Source organism: Abramis brama, assembly GCF_963993115.1.
Source record: "Abramis brama genome assembly, chromosome: 4".
Lineage (NCBI taxonomy): Eukaryota > Metazoa > Chordata > Actinopteri > Cypriniformes > Leuciscidae > Abramis > Abramis brama.
Window position 1 is genome coordinate 24,366,157 of NC_139966.1, and position 22,889 is coordinate 24,389,045.

The 22,889-nt window shown below is 37.2% G+C and overlaps 1 long non-coding RNA gene across 2 annotated transcripts; it reads left to right on the forward strand.

The window, feature by feature from the left end:
- Positions 1–18,847: 18,847 nt before the first annotated feature.
- LOC311081191 lies at positions 18,848–22,476 on the forward strand. 2 transcript variants are annotated; one of them, XR_014605828.1, is made up of 3 exons: positions 18,848–19,279; positions 20,364–20,522; positions 21,904–22,476. It is a non-coding gene; the product is annotated as an uncharacterized lncRNA (long non-coding RNA). The 2 variants fall into 2 exon arrangements; XR_014605827.1 differs by having other exon boundaries at positions 18,848–20,522.
- The last annotated feature ends 413 nt before the right edge of the window (positions 22,477–22,889 follow it).

The window sequence follows — 22,889 nt, forward strand, 5'->3', positions numbered from 1 at the left end:
CTTTTGCTTCGGTCCACTCCTTTTGAGCAGAATGTTTACTGCTCAAATAAACAAACTAAACTTAACTAAATTACTCCAGTCTTCAGTGTTAGTGCACGCTGGACTAAAAGACTTTATACACACACTATCGTTGTGGTGTAACATTGTATTATTGTACATTTTCTTTTGTTTTGTAAAATACACTTGGATTGGCTGCATATTTATCAGTGTTGCTTTAACACTATGGCTGTGTTCAAAATCGCCCCCTATACCCTCATTCACTATTCCCTAAATCACTCCACTAATATAGTCGAGTTAAAGGAGTGAATGAAAACGAGTGAGTGAATTCGGACATTGAGTGCGCCGGAAGGGCTGCCGGTTTGCATCGTTTGTGCTTGATGCTTAATAGTCATTTGAAACTTAGCAAACTGGCAGCTCTAATAATAAGAAACTCTTTATCACAGTGCATTGTGGGATTCAGGGTTCCTACACATATTCCATTTCAAAATTCCAGACTTTTCCAGACTCAAAAAAAAAAAAAAAAAAAAAAAGTGGTCAAAATGTGTAAGGCAGTGTGACGGGGCGCTTAGCTACCGTCACGGCAGCGATGCGCTACCTATTACAGTTCACAAAGACTGAGTGCAAATGTTGCTTGTATTTGTTTGTCAAGCGTGTTAATGTGTTTTGTTAATCCTTATATTGTTTCAAATCAGCGGTAACCTAGCCTTTTATCAAAACTCCTACAGTAATCCCGTAGTTTCGTGTGCACACTTATAATATCTATTACTACGGTGATTTATATGTTATAGCTACTATCATCAATACATATCTTACTGTTTAAAACCATGTTATTTATCGCACAATCATGATTAGTTTCAATAATCACGTAACACATGTTTTCGTTAATTATGTATCTGTTTATTTAGTTTAAAAGGAACATAGCTTTGACATACCATTTTTGTGTCTTACTGGCTTTGTTTGTGTAAAGGAAATTTTGCCGCAATTGGGGGGTTTAAATGACGCTATGACTTCTGGGTCAATTGCAAGTGAACCAGAGTTTGAGTTGTTTATTTTTTGGCTGTTAATATGATTTGTGGCTTTGCCAAATGTTAGCTGGAACCATAGAAATAATATTTTGTAATTTTCTAGTTTTATAGATGTAGTATTTCGGCTGTTTTTAAGCATTTATGGACTATTCACCTGAGCCACCCCTGTATTGTAATATTGTGTTGGTATGTGCCAATTTCAGGGGTACCTTTAGTCCTATAAAGATGAGTAGCTTCATTCTCTTGGGAGGGGCATGAGATGAGAGGACATAAGTCTGTGTGATGCTCTATGTATAGTGGCTTGTGTAAAGGTCAATTTCTAAGCAGCTGCAAAATTTTGATTGGTTTTTTTTTTTTTTTGACTCTCATGTCAATTTATTTTCTTTATTAAACAGTATTTTTTTTTTTCTTGTAAATTTGTATTGCCTTTTTTTGGCCTTAATTGGGGTAAATAAAAAGATCCCCATCTGTTCAAACTCCTCCAACTTCTCCTGAGTGTTTACATCTGCTCACGACGACTCAGCCACACAACAGGCAGTACGTTATATTTCAAGGCCTTAGGTCTGCTTTAACACACTGCTTTAACACACTTTAATGGCAGCCAAGAAACCACACAGTGAAATGGGCTGATGGTGCAATAGGTGGCTCAGTGTGCATTGTCTATGCTAAGTTTAATGGTTTCTCATGCGCACACGAAAGTCTGCATATTTTTTATTTTTGCAAAGATCCTTTTAGTGGCTCTGTAATACGGTGCTAAGAATATCATGAGAAGAAACCCAGAACACTTATAACCTGCATTTTTGCATAATGAAAAAGTGCACCTTGAATTCAGTTGTGTTAGACAATCACTAAACAGCTGCCATGAAAACACACTTCTATGATACATTTTTGTTCATTAAATTCTTAATTGTCTATTATAGAAAACTAAACAGGGGCAATAGTCTGGAAATGCAAATATTTTTCCATAATCTGCTTTCTTTTTTCCATACTTTTCCAGACCTGGAAATTACTCAAATCAAATTCCATACTTTTCCAAACTGCGTAGGAACCCTGGGGATTGAATGTGTGCACTCAAATAGTGCCCTATTTAAGGCTACAGGGGGTGATGTCGGACACTGCCTATGAAATAACCTGTTGGTACATTCTGGTCCTTTCTGTACCTTATAATTAATGAAGGCTTGAATGATGAGCAGTTCACTGATTCTCTGCTCCACCAGGCTGAGGTACTTCATGATGTTACTGTCGCTGATGCTAAAGGAATAGCCCAGCACGTCTAACACCTGTGTTCGGTCGCAGTCAATCTTTTGGAACACACTGTCTGTCCCTAGAATGACATCAACATAAGCTTTACTGTATAAAAACGCAAGTATCATTCTTCTTGTTCTATGTTGTCATTTTTTATTCTTCCACGTGATTATGTTAACGCATGTTTGGGTGATTTTACTAGTACCTGTTTTGATCTGATCAAGGATCTTGCTGATGTCATCAGCCTGGGCTTCATGCTGTTGAGCTTGCGTCTCACACTCTTGCTGTAGTCCCTTCAACTCTTTTAATTCCACCTGAATTTTCTGTTCCTTTTGGACACATTTCATGTGGATCCGCTTAATCTCTTCTCTAATCTGGAACAGAATCAACACAAAAAATGGATTCCTACTGTTGTGTCTGTATTAAAATGTGAATATGAATAACATTATGCTCGTTGCATGTTCATTTGGCCCAGGTTGGCCAATGTTTTGTTTGGTCTTTAAGTGTTTTTAGTATTGTTCTTATTAACTAAAACGATTAAAATTGCTTTCATTAAGTGAAATAAAGCTTAAAATTAATTAAAATAAATATTAGACGAAAAACTACAACTTAAAAAACTTAAATTAGAAATGTTGCTTGACAATTAACTGAAAAAAAGTTGAAGTGCTAAAGTTACTATAACTAAAACTGAAATAAAAAGAAAATAAAGCTAAACAGAAAAAAAAACTAATTATAATAAAAATGACAAAATCACATAAGAAACTTAACTAAACATTGAATATTATAGTATAAATGCTAATAAAAATACTGCTGATTTTGGGAACTTTGTATATAAGCAAAGCAACTTAAAATCTCAAAGTATCTCTCTTACCTCTCATCAAAAGCTGTGGTTGCCATGTCAATAACTTCACCAATTTCCTTACGAACATCTTGCAAGACCTGAAAGAAAGACAACAGCACTTGTTTGAACTGTGTTCAATCACTGCATCCCTCACACTCATTAAACACCCAGAATGACCAACCTTCTCCAGTCTGCGATGCAGCTGCTGGAATCGGGCGCGTTGCATGTGGAGTGTCTCGACCTCTTCTCTGAGCTGGCTGTTCTTCATCAGCCGTTCGTTACACAGAATAAGAGCCTGCAGGGACAACAAGGGAAAAACATTTAAGGAGAAGTTCATGCACACACTAGGTGCCAGATTTACTAATAGCTTTCGCCAGCGCAAACCCTCTTTTGGCGTTAAAAAACTACTGTCAGGATGTACTAAAGACACACAGTGAAAAATGATCGTAGAATTATCGCTTGCGGCTGACATCATTGCATATGCATTTGTAGGAGTTTCCCTTTCAGACGCAGTATTTATGGGAGGAGAGTATTTAAATGAATCATGCAAGGTGATTTAATCAGGTTTGTATGGCCAAATGTTTTGCCACAGTCTGGTCCAGTCTGCAATTTATTTTGGCCAAAAAAAAACAGCCACTTAAATCTACACTGATTTACATGTGAAGTGCCCACAATTGTGTGGTCAGTGAAACTGTATGCTGTGAAATGTTTGATTCTCTGTTTACCCAGTCCAGTTTGTTCTGCAGGGTGTCGGTGGCCTTCTGAGTCTGGCAGGCCTGAGACGTTCTCGCTTCCACCAGTTTGTTCTCCATATTCATGATCTGTAAACAAAATGCATGCAAATAAACACCTGTAGCACCAACAGTGTGTTATGTGACTAAGTTTCATAACTCGTCACACATGCACCTCCTGTTCGATCTGTGTTTGGGTCTGTGTCTCATTATCAAGCTGATCCTCCACCGTGTTTCGTTGCTCCAGCAGAGTTTGGATTTTCTCAGTGTCCTGATTGTCGTTCTTTCTACGCGATCGGCACTCGAGCTCACGAAGATACCCCTCATGATCCTCACGCAGCCTAGAAATCTCCTGGCTGCGGACAAACATGACACAACAAACTAAATATGCTCAAACACACACATTCCATACAAGACACAATGCAATACATGTACATAATGCAACATTGCTGGGTAAAACATCATGACCACATTAGATAGGCTTCTAATGACAAATCCTAACCCTACTCCTAAAGGATAAAGAATGCAGTTTTTTTTTTTGTACAATAAATATAATATTTACTTTATGTATGATAAGTTTTGTCAAAGTCAGTTAACCCAATAGACTTAAACCAAAAACTCCTGAAAGTGTTTTGTGGCACTGACCGCTGTTTGCGAATCTCTTCCTGCGACTGGACGCTGTAGGCCTGCCGATTCTGGTCCATTATACGAAACTGTCTCTGCAGTTTTTCCATCTCTGTCTCAGCTGGACACATAAGAACATTCATCTGTCCATCTTAATTATCCATAACAAAGTATCGAAGCTGATTGAACACAATAATATTGCCACAGAATAAAGTACATTTACAACACAAAAAAAAATCGTCTTTTTTCAGACAAGTGAATGGAAAGGCTTAGGCCCCGTTTACACGATGGGAAAACGCAGATATTTCCCTCCGTTTTGGCCTGTCATTTACACGAAAACGCCGTTTTTATCCAAGAAAACGATTATTTCTAAAAACTCCGGCCAAAGTGGAGATTTCTGAAAACGCCGGTTATGTGTTGCCGTGTCAACTGGGAGAAACGGGGTTTTAGGTTCTCAAACGTCACATTATGCGCCAGAAAATGCTTACGTCATGTGAGCGCCCTATGTTTAGAGTTTGTTTGGCTACTATTTGATCATGGATGCTGTTATGGTGATACTCATTTTTACTTTTGTGCAAACGTTTTTGGCCTGTTTGCATTTGCTTCGCTGTCTGTCCACACAAACGAATCTCGCGCCATGTCTGTTGTTTTGAAAGGAACTGGAAGTCGCTCGTGCTATTCGTTGTTGTCGATTTTGAGGATTCTGATTGGCTTGCATGGCTTTACCCTTCTCCCTACACTGCCGCCCATAGGTTTGGCATAATTATGATGTTGCTCGACGGCGTATTTATGGGGGTTGATGTAAATGACAACTTTTTTGAAAACGATGTTGTGTGCACAATGTTATTTTTGAAAACGGAGGGGGAGAAATATTCGTTTCTCTAAATACCCGGCTGACTCCACCTGACTCCACCCACTGGCAATATTTTTAATATATATTTAAATGCTGGAAAAGTGGGCAGAGCCCAGTGGAGAGGGGGCGTGCATCTGAGACACGTCTCTCTGTAGGCAAGGGCGTGGTTAGCTGGTTCCCTCTGACGTCACCGGCCACCGTAACTTCCAATAGATAGATTTCCGATGACGTCACATTTCTCCCGCAACTCCTACCGGCGCCATCTTGTGTGTCAAGTGTTTGTGTTACGGAGCATGATAATATCCTGAATCGGCATTATTCTGAACATGAAAATCATACGATTATTCTCCGTTTGGCTGGAGTTAATGTTCAGTGCTGCTCTTGTGAACATTAGAGGTTTTGTGCTCTGGAGATGTGACACTTTATCTAATCATTTCCAAGATGGGCTAGCTAAATGCGCTAACGTTAGCTCTCATCGGCTGTCAAATCGCTGTACCCAGGCGGCTACTATCGACACAGCCCTTGAGAGGTGTTGGCTGGCTGGGCAGAAGCACACTCTGACGATTGTCCACCTTCATCACTTTCTCTGTGGCCACATCAGCTGGTCGAGCCAGAGGCAAAGGCTAAACCTGGAGCACATCGCTCCGTGCCTCTGCTCTCCATCTCTCTCCTACACTAAATTAGTTCGGAGCGTTGTGTTGTTGTTTTTTTACCCAGATGGTGTTGTCTTGACACTGAGTCTAAATGTACCGTATAATAAAGGCTGTGCAGATATCAGCCGCCTGGCTACAGCGATGTGAACCGTCAATGCAGGGCTCCAGACTAACATTTCCACGAGGGAGAGAGAGCAAGACAGCGCTTACTCAACTTTCAGATTGACGCTCAAAACGCCCAAAACGCGACGCCGATGGATTTGACGCTCCTTGCAGCTGAGAGAAGCCAGCTTCCATTGAAAATGAATGACTTCCGGTAACTTTGGAAGCTCAAGTCGGCGGCGGTGTGAACGCACAGTTAGTTTGGAGACGGTGAAGTTTTGTTTACACTTTCGCCTGGCTCCGAAGAGAGAGGGAGTGCGCGCGCGCGACCGGCTCTCTCTCTCTCCGCTCGTTCTTTCAGTTAAACATGCGCCCAGTTCATCTACATTACTCACCGATCAAATAAGACTTTGGCGGGCGCTGAAACAAGTTCAATGCAGGAGAATTCATGCGTGAATTTAACTGAGTAGTACATGACCATGCACTCGCACAAATGCGACCATATAAAATTTTAACTCGCACATTCTAACAAAATAATTGTATGCTTCCAGAGACTTTCTTCCTCTTAATTCGTCAAAAGTGTACGCACTAACGGTGTGGATGAGATACTTGGCAATGTCCATTTCCTGAATATCGGGGTATGCCGCAGGTTTAGCCTACATAACCAGTCCTCTTTCGACATTGTGTAAGGATCCTTTCCATCGATATAACTCAATTTCTCATCATATCTTGCCTTGCAAACATCGTCTAATGTGTCCCTGTAAATAACCTTCACCTTGTCGCCAGGTGTGGAGGAATTTGTCATCGTTATCTCAACACAAAAGAGTCAAAAATACTTTATATTAACTGGCTTTCTATTAATGCAGCACAGTGGCTTACTGACAGCTTTGACACACAACATAGCGGCGCGCCGCAGAGGATAATGGGTAATTCGCGAAACGGAAACCCATCTATAGGAAAATTCAAATGCAGTAGCCACCGTTCAACCTGAAGAGGGCAGCAAGTACACATTGATGGCATAAGACACGAAACGAGCGGTTTGTGTGAGAAAATGAACAGTATTTATATCGTTTTTACCTCTACACAACCACTCAGACGTTTTTACACCATACAGATGTGGCCTTTAAAAACGCGCGTTTTCTCCCGCGGCATTAGGCAATTCGTCTCGCAGAATTCTGCAAGTGCTTTCGGGGGGCCTACTTAAAAATTCCCTCAATGTGTTTCGCTTCACAGAATATCCACCAGGTGGCGCATAAAAAACAACTTTACATTAGATTTTTTATTTTACTTCACATTACGTCATGATTGTGAGAAAACATCCACAATAAAATATTTCACGAGTTCACATCTACATATAATTAGTACAATAAGTTTATGCGTATTTGGCGTGCTGTCCGGGGAGAGGGCTCCGAGCTCGGAGTTAGGCCCGAACCCAGATTTGAAATCTGAGACTTTGTTTCATATCAATAATAACAAAGCACAAAGATTATTGCGATTTATTGGATGGGATGCACGCAACAATGTTCCATTCATTCATCAACTGAAAACAGGATGACTAATCGATTCTTGGGATTTAAGAATCAATATCATTTCGTAAAAACAGGGTGTCTACAGATATAAACAAGTTAAATTTAAGACTTTTTAAGACCTTTTTAATGCCACTTTGAATGAAATTTAAGACCAAACCTGTGATGGAAATACACAATATATTACATGTGTATATGTAATATTTAACCTAAGTAATTGAAATAATTTAATATTCACTTGTTTATTGAACTAAAATCAATGTAACATTTGCAATCGTGAGAATATTCAGCAAAATTTCTCCCGTCATGTTATGTTACTTAACTATATCACGTTATAAATAAAAAACTCAACATTCTGAATTTTTACCTCAGTATGTTTCTTCTGGGAGTTTTTTTGTGTTTGCCGTTATGCTCATTTGTTTGATTTCTTCCTATAAAATCTATCACAGAGACAAGCAGTGCGAGCCTCAACAGCGTTACCAAAAAAAGCCTACATTATCAATAGCTGTTTATTAGGGGTGTAACGGTTCACAAAATTCACGGTTCGGTTCGGTTCGGTTCGATACGATACACTTGTGTCACGGTTCGGTTCGGTACGGTACGTTTTTGATACAGCAAAAAGAAAGAAATGCCAGAGAAATTTCCTTGATTTAATTTTTTTTTTTTATTAAAACTAACATCATAAATATTGTTTTTTACTTTGATATTTTTTTTTACTTTGAGCAATTCTAGAGCTATAATTGACTTTTCTTAGGAGCATATAAAACAAAACAGCTCCTTGGAAAAAAATGAAATGTAATATTGTAGTTATAAACAAAGGTTTATTTTAGTTCAGATTAACATTTGAGGGCAGCAATTGTATTCATAATGTCAAAATAAAACCGATGTAATGTTACTTGAAGGCATTATGCCTACTTTTCCTCCAAACTTCCATGGTTGCAGTTAGTGTTACTACAGTAAATCCATGGTGAATGTTGCTGATCTGTGGACACTGGATAGTTAATTCATGGCACAATGTTTCTTCCTGGTTTCCACGCGCTGTTTGATCCGTGAATAACGGAGAAATGTGAATGTTTCTCACTAGATCTCGCAGCGATGTTATTACTTTTGTGGCGAATTCAAATGCTTTCTTTACTGGATCTCTTATTAGCGCTGTGTAGTAACAGTGTAGCATGATCACGATCGGCTCACGCTGCACTGGTCCAAACTGATAAACGGTCCTTCAACCACACAATAACGAGCAGTTTCGTTCCGCTTGCATTACGTTTGCCATTTGATGCTGGGTAATGTTGTGGTCGCGCCAGTGTCTGTTACATTATGAGCGCGCTTGCCACGCGCAACGCACCTACATTTGAAATAACGAAATTTTGGTCGGCAGGAAAAATGGTCCAACGAACCATCTGAAAATGCTTACCGAAAACCGAACCGAAAGCCTCATACCGAACGGTTCAATACTAATACGCGTATCGTTACACCCCTACTGGTTATGTAATAAAATCTGAATCATTCTCACGATTCGATGCTTCACTGGTTATTTGACGGACATTAGACATTAGACACTAATGTCCGTCAGACTGGAGAAATTTCAGCGGTAACGTGACCAGAAATATTTAAGACCTATTGAATCTGAATTTAAGGCATTTGAATATTTTAAAGGCCTTTTATTAGGAAAACTTTATTTAAGACATTTTAAGACTTTTTAAGGACTGAAAAATGAGAATCGATTAAAATCGAGAAATCGATATTTTGTACCCAGCCCTACAAAATATACATCTCTGACACGTGTTCACGGAGCACCACGATTCATCAGGGTTGTGTTGGCGAGAGAGCCGGCCATCTCATGCGTCTGAGATACATCATTTGTGAATAAAGACGTAATTGTTTGCACACACAAGGCATCTGTTAAAAATATTTTCATTTGTGTTCTCCACAAAAGTCTTGTGGGTTTGGATCGACATGAGAGTATGCTTGATCAAATGCAGGCTTGGGCCTAAAAAAAAAAAGTTTGGTTCCTGTTGGTTGTCAGTTGAGGTCATGGGTCGGTAGGGATTTTTTTTTTTTTTTTTTCAGTGGCAGCAAGAGATAGGTAGGAAATTATTAGAATATTTTTAATTTTACTTTACAGTAGCGATGGATACTCTTTTTTCATAACATAGCCTACCTATACTACATGTACATGTACCTATACCACCTTGTGTGTCCCAGCATGTTACACACACACACACGCTGATTTTAAATGTGTGTATTTTTTTCTACTCCAAAAAAACAGACATCTCAAGCATACTCTTTTTTCATAACATAGCCTACCTATACTACATGTACATGTACCTATACCACCTTGTGTGTCCCAGCATGTTACACACACACACACGCTGATTTTAAATGTGTGTATTTTTTTCTACTCCAAAAAAACAGACATCTCAAGCAGTTTCAACAAACGGGGGAAACACGGGTCTAAACACGGGTTTAAAACAATCACATCAAACGTAAAAATATATGCATATTTTTAGGAACACATCTACAAAAATATGCCTGTATTTCAAGTTGATACCACAAGTTCATACCACGTGTTAATAAATGATGGAAAACTACGCCAATTCTAAATCTTTTTATTTGTGTCACATATCATGAACTTAGTGCAATGCTGAAGTAAATGTGTTGCACAGTAACAATGTAGTGCAAATATAACAGGTAAAATAACTTATGAGCACTTATAACAGGACCTGCAGTGTAACAATGTAGTGCAAATATAACAGGTAAAATAACTTACTTTTTCATCACTCCATATCATCTGACGTCTTCTGACCGAGACTCTGTTTGCTGACCAAACCCTCACTGCACCTGAACCATTCCCATCACCCTACAGTTCCTTCAACCTTAATTATAGAGATTAGAAGTATTTTTTATATTTCATCGCCAACAAATTTACCACGGTACCATTCAAACAGCAGCTACAAAATAAAAATTGAGGGAAAACCCCATGCCTAAATTGGATATAGGCAAAAGGACAAATGATGGATTATTGCTTCAAGCGATAGGTTAGGTGAGTTAAATTATATTTATATTGGCTCGCTGTATGTGTCATTGTCTTTACATTTTCTGTCTAAAAGTGCCCAAAAAAAGAGTTTTAAAGCAATTAAGCAAAAAAAAAAAAACTATTAGTTTGCATTTACAATTAGTTTGCATTATTTATGCAATAAATTAGTTATTAGTTTGCTATTAAGCTATTAATGTTTTCAAGGATTTCAAGCACCCGTACGAACCGTGTCTAGCGATGGAGTCCACCTGAGCCCAGAGGGAAACCAGCTTCTGCTGAGCAACCTCAGAGAAACTCTGCGGGAGGAACTCCAAAGCTGAAGTCATCAAATGTCCTTTTAAAGGCAACAACGGCTCTTTTAAGAGCCACCCACTCATTCACATAAAGAGCATTTTTACAAGTGTGTCAAATTCTTTGTTATTCACATTACTTGAGGTCAGGTATCGGATACTTGTTATAAAATAAAAATGTATATGGCACACACACATCTAAAAGTGCGGTCACAGAAATTGTGATTTTTTTTTTTTAACCATTTAAAGCTGAAATGACTCGCACCCAAAATATGCAAACAGAAAAAGTGCTTTTAATGTGATTTTAAACATATCAATATATATAGCGCTCACCCAGAACACCCTAGCAACCACTTAGGGCACCCTAGCAACTATAAAACAACATTTACAAGCCATATTTCAGCTCCAGAAAATAATAGTCTGTTTAGACTGTGTAAACTCTTCTTTAAATATCATCCCATAAACTGTATAAGCACACTGTAGCAACCATATAGATTACCCTAGTAACCGTACAAACACATAAATAAGCTATATCTCAGCACCAGAACATCGTACAGACATGGTTGTTGGCTTGTATGCAATCATGTACCACACCCTAGCAACCAAGTTTTGCCACTGCAAGCACCACTCACATTTTCTTCAGGAAATGTACATTCTAGTTGTTGATTACTGTCTGTGTACGTGGCTTAAAAAAATGATATATCTATATGGCTTAATATGTTGATGTGTGTTGTTTGATTTCATTCCCATTATGAACTGCTCATCCATTTTTGAATACAGAGGACCACAATGGAAATAAGCCTGTGGCTTTGTTGTGTATCTTATCCTCAACAGTTTTTTTTTAAATGTGTATGAATTGGTCTTTTGGGCTTGATTGTACTTGTTTTAACTTTTATTGTCAAATAAATCAAATCAAATCAAATCATGATTTTCAAAAAAAGAAATAAACCGAGATGTTTTTTTTATTATTAATCAAAAGAGTGAAATGTATCATTTAAGTCATTTTTCATACATATTTTTTATTTCACATGTAAGCTAATGGTGTAGTTGAGGAATTGTGTGGTAAATATGTACAAAAGTACTTCATAGCTCCCAAAACACAGCATTAATGTATAGATGAGAAGTAAAACCAATAAAATAAAGATAATATTTGTATTTTTAAAAATGTATATATATATATATATATAGGCTATATATATAATTTTTTTTTTTTTTTTTTTTTTTTTACAATTACTCTATCAATTGTTGGGGTCATATTGACCCGAAAGACCATAAGTGTAAACAGGAAACGAAGACCATATGAGGTTAATGGGAGCCTCCAGTGAACATAAAATATCATAAGGTCGCGAGCAATACAGAGCTGTTTAAATAAAAATTAAACATAAAATAAAATTGTAGTTGAGAGGAATTCACCAGCAGACGAGTCTAATCAATCCACACACAGGTGACTATTAACAATAAAGAGAAAATCCGCTATATTGATCAGAAATCTCGAGAAAATAATTTATTTGCACAAAAAGTGAAAAACATAAAAAACAGAGAAAATGTGTAAAACATTAATTAGTTTAAATAACTGCCACAAAAGTGATCCAAAAATTCAGGAAGGATGGACTTGTTGGAAGCTCACTGAGATGTCTACGGAAGTCACACCTCGTCTAGAGCGTTTTCTGATGAAAGAAGTTGAAGAAAATCACCATGCAAGTTCAGCACAGTTGGCTTAATCTTTAGAAAGTCAAACTGGAGCGAGTATTTCCCGTGACACCATCCGACTGCAGAGGTGTGGCTGATGTACTGAAGCGCACAGGTAAATGTGACCGTTATAATGGGTTTATGTGAAGATTGTTTTAGGTTCACTTACAAAAAAAAAATGAAACTTGAAAAAACAAAAAACTATTTAACAAGAGACATCTGTAGAAGTATAATCGATGCCTTCTTTCATAAAATAAATAGTTAAAATATACTGTCTTTGTCGTTTCTACTTTAATTCTGAGTTTATACGTTAAATTATTACAACATAAAAATATATTAAACCTGAAATGTTAGGTGCAATTAATTACAGAAAAATTTGCAATTAATTAGCACTAATGTTAAGGGTTTAATTACAAATCATGCATTAATTTCTTCCCACATTATTCTGGGACAGACTAAATCAAGTTCACAATATAAATAATCTCATATTTTACAATAATAAAGTAGTATAAAGATAATAGTAATGACATAACTAATATCACATCAAATTCAATATGATGTCAATAATGCAATAAATGTATTTTATATAAGACTTCATTTATAGCAGTCAACAGTGATTGAATATCAAAGAAATATATCTAATACAATCACAAAAAATAAACCACACTTATTATTAAAACTCAACTCATATAGTGTAACATACCTCTTAATCACCCACATTCACAGCATTTAATATAGGCTAAATATAACCAAATCAAATTCAGACATCACATAAAATACATAGTTGGAAAAATTCAGTTATTAATCATTATATAATTATTTTGTCTGCTCCTGCCAAATATTCAAACACAGAAGGGAAATTAGCAGTCACTCTTCACACCTAGGCTTACTTTCACGCTCACATTCCCTCGGTTACAATTATACTTTTGCCGATATAACGGCTTTAAAGTTGGTGCTAAGGAAGACTAACACACTCGTGTACCCTATTTACACATTTACCGAAATACAGATAAATGAATCATCGATTCTTTACCTTTTAAGACACTTTTGAACGGGAGTGAACAACACACACATCTGCCCTCACTTACGGTGCGTTTCCACTGGCGCGGAGCGAGCGGAGCGGAGCGAGCGTTTTCAATTCATTCCTATGGAAGTTGAGCTTCACGCTCGCGCAGTGCATTTTGGGATTGACAGCGGACAGGAGAAAGCGTTGAGAGCGACCGAGAGCGTCAAAAGGTTGGGCCGTTCTTGACTTTATGCAAAGATTAAGCGAAAAACGCGGTCGGCAGCCAATTGCTGTGAGGTTCGGGATGTGACGTCTGTTTTGAGAGTTTAAAAATATGCAAATTGTGACGGAGTATATGCTGCATTTAGTGCGTAAATCATTTTGTTTACAAATTAGACGCTTTGCAGTTGTTATATATGTTAAATATTTCATTTTGGATATGTTTATTGTAATTACATTGGCTGGTTTTATAAAAGTTTATACAATTGAAAGGATATCTTTGCTTGGGGCATTTGGAAACAAAGCAGGTCTATTTCTAAATGTAATCGCGTGAATCTCTAATGATTATACTGTGTGTGTGTTGTAAAAAACTTCGATTAAACACACTCGCAACAGACACACCCCAAAGCGGAGGCGTTATAGCGTTGCCAGCGGCACTGAGCGGAATTTTGCCGCTGTAGTGGAAACGCACCGTTAAGCCCCGTTCACACCGCCAGCGACACGCAGCGACAAAGCGACATGATCCCATTCATTTCAATAGAGTGCTGGCGACTTCCGGCGACACGAGCGACAGTGACCGTTGGCGACAGAATGTGGGCGTGTCAAGCGACACGAGACGCACGACAAAAGTTCAGAAATTTCAACTTTATGCAAATGAGAAGCGATTTTCGCGAGCGACAACCAATAGGAAAGAAGACTTTCAGTGGAGCTCAGCTCACGTCACCGTCTCGAGTGCAGGCAAGACAGAAGAGTTCGAGGGCGATTTCACTGCTTTATATGATTTGACTGTAACCACATGTGGATATAATAAAATGCATGGAAAAAGAAACTGTCGACAGTCTCAGTGAGTTTAATTCACACATTTAGTTCGAGTGTTGTAATTTTATGATACAAGTTTAAGTTTAGCACTGCTGCAGTTCATTTTACAGTTTCCCCTGCATTATGTTGACTATTAGGGACAAGAAAATTTATTATTTGTCAAATTCGAATGACGTTTTAGTCATTTATGACAGTATGAGTTAATCTGTTGTTTGATCGATCGTTAATCCAGTAGGCTAAATGATTTAATCAACTGAACACTGCTGTGGTAATATAAAAACACTCTCCCAACAGCATACTGTTTCTTTTGAGCCTAACTCCTAGTCAAATTAAAATGTTATAGTTGTATATATCACTTGTGATGGTATTTTGTATAGATATGGCCAGACGTGCAGTCTACCAATAACATTAGAGCGACAGCACTATGAACGCCCACAAGCGACTTCACAGTACAGAGACTAGCGACATACAGCGACAAAGTCGCTGGCGGTGTGAACGGGGCTTTAGACCTCCCGCGCACTGACTGAAGCCACTGACGTCACAACTGCGACACCAGCAGGACTCAAAGAAATAATACATGTTTTTTCTTCTCTCTCTCTCTCTCTCTCACACACACACACACACACACACACAGACACAGATTTGGGGTGAATTTAAAAGTTAATTATAATAAACACCTGTTAGACAGGCATATAATGTGCTTAAACTGAACCTTGAATTGTGGTGTCACCAAGTGTTTGAGGAAAGTATTCACACTATTCCCAGTATATTCCTTGGTCAGCATTAATGGCATTCAACATTTAAGGTAAAATAAATTAATTCTGGGTTTCAAATATTTAAAAAAAAACAGGGGAAGTGACTATATATATATATATATATATATATATATATATATATATATATATATATATATATATATATATATATACATACATACACACACACATACACATACACACACACACACACACAGGCTTAATATAATATACTAGTGAAAAATGCCAAATGTTCAACAAAATGTTGAATAGTTAAATTGAACTACACAATAATACCAATTTAGGTCAATAAAATACCAAGCAATGCTTCATTTTCTGGGTATGCTGGAATTTTTGGGTATAATGTCACAGTTTACTTTATTTTGTTATCCTCACTTACATAAATTAACTATAGTGTCCTGCACCCACTAGTGAAAAAATTATATCTGGTGTCTGAATAACTTTTGGTTTGACTGTAACTCAAAACACAACATTGCAGCTGTTAAAATACTAGGGGTGGGCAAAAAAATCGATTCACATATGAATCGCGATTCAAACTTTACCGATTCAAAATCGATTCATAGAATTCCAAAAATCGATTTTTTTTATTTTTTTTTACATATATATTTTTTAGTATTGTTCTGAAATGAGTTTAGCTTGCCATTCCCATAGATGGCGCTGCATCGAATTCACACTTACGCCTGCACACTCTTGTCATAGCCAAAAGAAGAATTGCAGCAGAAGCGGAGCAGAAGGAAGGCTGGCTGGCTGTGTGGTGGCGATTGAGGCTTATCATATGTCACCTAGCAGCAGCAGCGCCGCGTCAGACACGCTTCTGGTGTGCAAAGACATGGAAAACGCCACGCAGCTGACACGCAACAGAAACGCCACGCAGCCAGTGTGTCACCGGCCTTAGAGCTTGCACACAGCCTGCGTGACACGCGCGTCTCAGGTGTGGCCCGAGTCGTGCGGGAAATGCGTGCATGCTAGAAATAGAACCGACGCCTATTTTTCTCGCGACACGCAAGCGTGTTGGAAGCGTTTCCAGGCAAAATAGAATGTTTATATGTAATTTTGACACGAATATTCATATTAATAAATGACATTTTGATGTTTGAAAGTCTAGGTTTTGACATAAATGCAGATATAATGTAGGCTTATTGTATTTTTTTTAATCGATTTTCAAAAATTGCACCTGTCAATACAGAACGAAATATTCTGTAGCCTATTTTGCCGTCAATAGCCTACTCCTTAAACTACATTTAGCAGTATTGTTTGTTTGATCTGACTACAGCACTTTAAAGCTAAATGTGAAAAAAAAAATGGATTTAAGTTTTAATTTAAACGAATTAAATGTATTTGAAAGCTGGCCAAAGCTTGGCACTTTGCACTGTTTAGTTGCAAAAGTTTTTATGAAGACAAAGTAATATCAAACTTCATTTAATTTGTTATTTCTTTTCTTTTAAATTGTATGTCTACTGCAATCACACAGGAAAAAGTCAACTACATTTACATACTGTGAATCGTTTTTTGAATCGAGAATCGATTTTGAATCGAATCTTGAGACTAAAAATCGGTATCGAATCGAATCGTGAAATTTTCTGAATCGTGCACCCCTATAAAATACACACCGATCAGGAATATTATTACCACATTCCTAATATTGAGTCGGTCCTGCTTTTGCTGCCAAAACAGCCCTGATATTTAACTTCACAATTATTTTACGGTGCAGTTCACGTCGAGCTTTATCTCTGACGGACCGATGAAAGTGTTGTGAGTCTCGCTTGGTTTCTTGCTTCGGCATCCCGTGTTGAACGGCATCATATCGTCGGGATGATAATCCTCAGATATAAAGTGAACGCTACACAACACCGCGTGTTTGAAGCAGAAAAAGAAGTGAAGTCCGTCTCTTCATCGCACAAAACACACCCAGACACAGAAGATATCATAGTACTAGGGTTGTGCCGATAGACGATAGTATCGTGTATCGACGATAGACAGAGATATCGCCGATGGCAGATGCCTTTGACGATATCAATACGATAATTGGCTCGTTTTCCCATTAATGTATTAAATCAGTATTATTATTATTATGAAGCTAGTATAGTTATTAAATTAATTAGGAACTACAATTATATTTGCCTTGCCTAAATTCATAACGACATCACCACATGACCACACTTGCGACATCACTGTGACGCGTGCGTATGAGGACTCCTCAAAGAAAATGTTTTTAAAACAGACTAAAAAAACTACATCCCACAACGAAATTTAATTGCAAGGTGATCCATTCACAAATTGTCAAGAGTGCTTGTTTTAACAGACGCATCATTCTTATACAGAGCCAAGATGAAGACGCGGCATCGTTGTTCGTCAGTATTTTGTTTCCATAGCACATTAACAAAATATTTAATGACACTAATAACACTAAAAACAATACAATTACAAAATATGAATTATAGCCTAATAATATCAATAAAATTGTATAGGCCGCCTAGGCCTAATAAAAGTCTTTAGTTCACGAAGCATATCTGTGAAACTCTGCCATCTGTGAAAATCACAAGCAACTTCAAACTTGTTTAACAAGAAATATTCTTCAAATTTTTCCACTGTCAATAATGTAAGTCCACAAGAGAAATATTAAGCCAGTAAATTGATAGTTGCTGTACCGTTATATCCACCGTCGTCTCTGAGAGAATGCGCCGTTAATGCAGTGAAAGCTCAGTCCATTTCTGCTTTCATTTTCAGGGAATGAGCGCGTTTACGTGCACGTTATTAACTCGATTATGCTGAATAAACCGACAATGTGTGTGGTCATGTAAACGCATTAACCCGTTTTCCTTTATCGGAGTCAAGTCATAGGTTTAAGTATAACCGATCGACTTTTAGATTTTTGCCTCTGATTTCTCCCGGCATTTAAAACCCGCGTTATTTGGGCTTATTGAAGTGCGGTGCGCATAAGTGAAGTGCATCCAGACAGAGAGAGCACTGGTAGGAGGACATATATCGCAGACTGCAACACTTTTTTTTGACCCAAATTAAAACATGTTCTCATCTCGTGCAGAAGTAGCCTACAGGCAAAATGCTGCAACGGCATGAGAGGATAATGTGTGTCCGTAAATTTCCCGCTGACATGTTGAAATACTCTGAGTCAGATACAAGAATGATTAGGATCTTTTTTTTACCTCACTATACCGGGAAATAACCTGATTTAGCCTATTAATAAACACTCCACCTTTGCTAGCAAAATAGAAAAAAAATTCTCATATTTAAAACGAAGTAATAAAACAAGCAAATTGATGAGTAAATAAGCAAGTTAATAATCAAATAAGTAAGACCCGCCCCCCTCACGATAATATCGTGTATCGCCGATCTCACAGGCTGACGATAAGACGATATGAAAATGGAGCATATCGCCCAAGCCTACCCAGATAGCAATTACATTTGGGCCACATGTGGGTATTATCTGGCACATATGGCCTAGATGTGGCATGGCTGAACAGATATGGGCCATATCGTAGCCATATTTGTTTTGCCATAACTTTAAAATCTGCGGGAAATGCTGTCTTGGTTCACAACTGATATTGAGGTATATGGCCCAGATAACAACGAACACATGAGGACCATATGTGGTTGAGCTATGGCACACAGTGAGAAACACCTACTTGTGGTAAACATTTGGCTTATACGTGGAAAAACACAGGAATCCTGAAATCAAGTGCGGCAAACATCCGCCGTTCCACACCTCAGGTTGCTCTGCATCTTCCCTCCTATTGGTGGAGTGAGACTACGGCGCGAGTTTGACTGCGACGCTGGCCAGCTGACGCCTTTTACTCTGCTTTCCTCACGACTGTGTACATTCAGGTAAGTGATGTTTTGGCATTTTAAAGTCATATAAATGAAATATGCAGCATTATGTGTCAATATTGCCTGTTATTATGCGTTTAGTTATTCGTTTCATCGAGGAAGGGGTTGAACTAGCTAATATTTTCCTCAGTTTACTGCTATAACTTACAATAAGTTTAATGTAACTTAACCGTTAACTTCGGCTATAGCAGTTCGCTGGTTTGTCGTTTTAAATTAAGATGTTTTTGTTTATAAATCAACAGCTCACTGTCGTACACAATAAAATAGTATAGTTTGTCATATGTAGTAGCCTATTTGTGAATTAACGTGCAGGTGACGCGGTCCAATGTTGGTGTTACTGTTTGTCAAAAAACCTAAATCCTAATTTGTGTTCACAATCATTCAACTAATCATAATAATATAAAAATGCCAAAAATAAACACATTAATACGTGTGCATAATTGTATGTATCTTTATTTAACTCTGAAATGATATTCAACCAAGACTTTTTCTCATGACTTTTCCCTCTTTAAAATTAAAGTTGTAATGTTAACGTTAGGCTATAATTAGTGTCAAGTCACAATACCAAAATTATGACTTTCGATACAAAACCTGAACATTAACATGAACTAATAATGAACTGCACTTCTACTGCATATATTAATATGTGTTAATGTTAATTTCAACATTTACTAACACATTCAATATAAAAAATTGTACTTGTTAACTTTAGTATGCACTGTGAACTAACATGAACAAACAATGAATTGCTGTATTTCTGTTAACTATCAATTAATTGAGCAGCCATTCACTGCCATTATAAAGCTTGGAAGAGGCAGGACATTTTTATAATTACTCTAATTTCTCACGATAGAGTTTATATACCATGCTATGGTATACTGTCATACCACCCAGCCCTAATGTGTGGTATGGGTGGGGCAATGACAATAATTTCCATATTAAAAACCTAGAAAATATGGTTTCAGATGGAGTAAGTAATAGTTTATAGTTCATTTTTGAATATAAAAGCACTTTCATTTTAGGGTGGTCTATTTAAATGCATATTTCAACCACTTACACAATGTTTTTTTTTTCCTATCAGATTACCTATCTGGGTCTGGTTGGTGGCTTTGACCCTGAATAACACCGTGTGGAGAGTGCTGAAAGCCACTTTTACAACTGCTGTGGCACGTTAAGAATTGGAGAGAAGTCAATGGGAAGATTGGTGTCCAACGCCTGGTCGTAAAGGAAGTTGTCATTGGTGAGACCTTTTTTAGAAGTCACTTTTATTTGTATAGCACTTTGCACAATACACAACTTTTCAAAACCGCTTTACAGAACATTGTATTTTTATTTCTGTTATCTCAGTATCGAACCAAACAACTTTTTTTGTCATTATCTGATCACATCCGTGGCTCACTTAAGTGTCTGCATTTTTTATTTAGAAGTTTTATGTTTTGTTTTTAAAGAAAGTTATTTTTTATATATTGCGAATCATATCGTTTCAATTATACATTTTAAAGCTGTAATCACAATATAAGATTATCATTCTGTCAAAGTCTCATACCAGCGCATGCCTACAACTATCTGTATTTAGTTCATTATCACTGTGTATTTAAAAGGTTAGTTTACCCAAAAATGAAAATTCTGTCAGTAATTACTCACCCATGTTGTTCCAACCCCCGTAAGACCTTCGTTCATCTTCGGAACACAAATTAAGATTTATATGATGAAATCTGAGAGCTGTCTCACTCCTCCATAGGCTTCTCTGTTATTGAAACTTGCCAGCCCAGAAAGTTAGTAAAGACATTGTTAAAATAGTCCAAGAATACAATGGCTGAACCTTAAGTTTATCAAGTGTCGAAAATAAATTATTTATTAAAAAAAAAAAATTTGTGCGCAAAACAAGCTAAAATAAAGACTTTATTCAACGTAGTGTAACAGCACAGCGCTTCTGTGTTGTACGTCAGAACGTAGGCTCACGATTGGCCAGCATCCCACACATGACCAGCGTCGGCCAATAGTGAGTCTATGCTCTGACGTACAACCCAGAAGTTGGAAAAACTTGAGGGTAATTACAGATAGAATTTTCATTTTTGGGCGAACTAACCCTTTATGTTCCTCCTTGCATTCAGTACTTGGCCCATTATTGTTTGTGTGTTTCTGCTTCCAAATTGTCTCGCATCATTGCAGATTATCTTGAGTTTATTTTGTGTTAGTAAAAACACTTATTTTTGTAGACTCTGTCTTTGGACTAAAACATGACATTAATGCTATCTGTGTTGGTGTGTTTTTACATTAGAGTGTGCATGTCTTTTTTTAAAAAAAGAAGCAGAATACATGCAGTGCTGTAAATTTTAACCGGTTGTTGGTGCAAAATTATTCTAAAAATTGAAATAATTTGTCATAAGGAATTACGGTATAATTCTTGCCCACATATTGAAAAATACAATTTGCAATTCCTTTTGAAAATTTACTGGAAAAAACTTTCATACACTGGTAATTCAGAGGTGTTTAATTTGTTAATAATTGCAATTAAAATATTAAAGGATATTTACATTAATTATTTTTTTTATTATCCTGCAGCTCTAGCTTCCAGGTTGTATTGCTGCTAACATTATTTAAATTCTTCTTTATTGCAGGTGCAGTCAGGCAGAATCCCCTTACTGGAAAAGGTCAACACATTGCCGACCCTCATTGGAGACTTCTCTGCACATCAACACACTTCTCAACTCTTTACCTTTCAAGTTTGCTTTAACTTTCTCAATTTCTCTTTAAAGTTCTCTTTACCAACTGTGATTTATTTGTATTACTCTCATTGGACTAATTAAACATAACATTAATACACGCTTTGATCGAGTGTTTTGAACTTTGGTGTAAAAAATTAGCTTTGAATGCTATTTATATTATTAATTTGTATTCTTAAATGTTTTCAACTGAATTCTACTTAAAATAAGTACAACTGAGTAGCTGTAATTATGTATTCTTAAATGTTTTCAACTGAATACTACTGTAATTATTAAATTCAACTCTGTTGCTGTAATTATATTTATTTTGATAAATGTTTTCAACTGAATACTACTGTTATTATTCAACTCTTGCTGTAATTATATTTATTTTTATGAAATGTTTTCAACTGAATACTGCTGTAATTAAGTACAACACTTTAGCTGTAATTATTTAAATGCTTGTCAAAATAAATAGTTTTGAGTGCATTTGTTGTTGAGTGTTTAATTTACCTGTGAGTTAATAAGACTTTAAATACTGTCAGCTGCATGTGGGCCACATAAGGGCCGTTAGATTTTAACAGAACTCAACCATACTAAAGTTGCATACCAGGCCCACATATGGGCCACATGAAATTGTAGTATTTGGCTCATGCTTGGTGGAGTTATGGCAGTCCTTTGGTTCAGTTCTGGCAAAGGAGATGTGGGCCATATCTGGGCCGGCAAACACAAACTAATCTGGGCCACAGCTCAGCTGTTTATCTGGCCCACATCTTTGCCAAAGGTAATTTGCTGACTGGGTACATAGTACCGTCCTTTTTCTTGCTCGTTAAACTGTGGACTCGATGTCCTGACAGCCTAGAGTTTGTGCAACCTTCACAAATACAATCATTTACCATGAC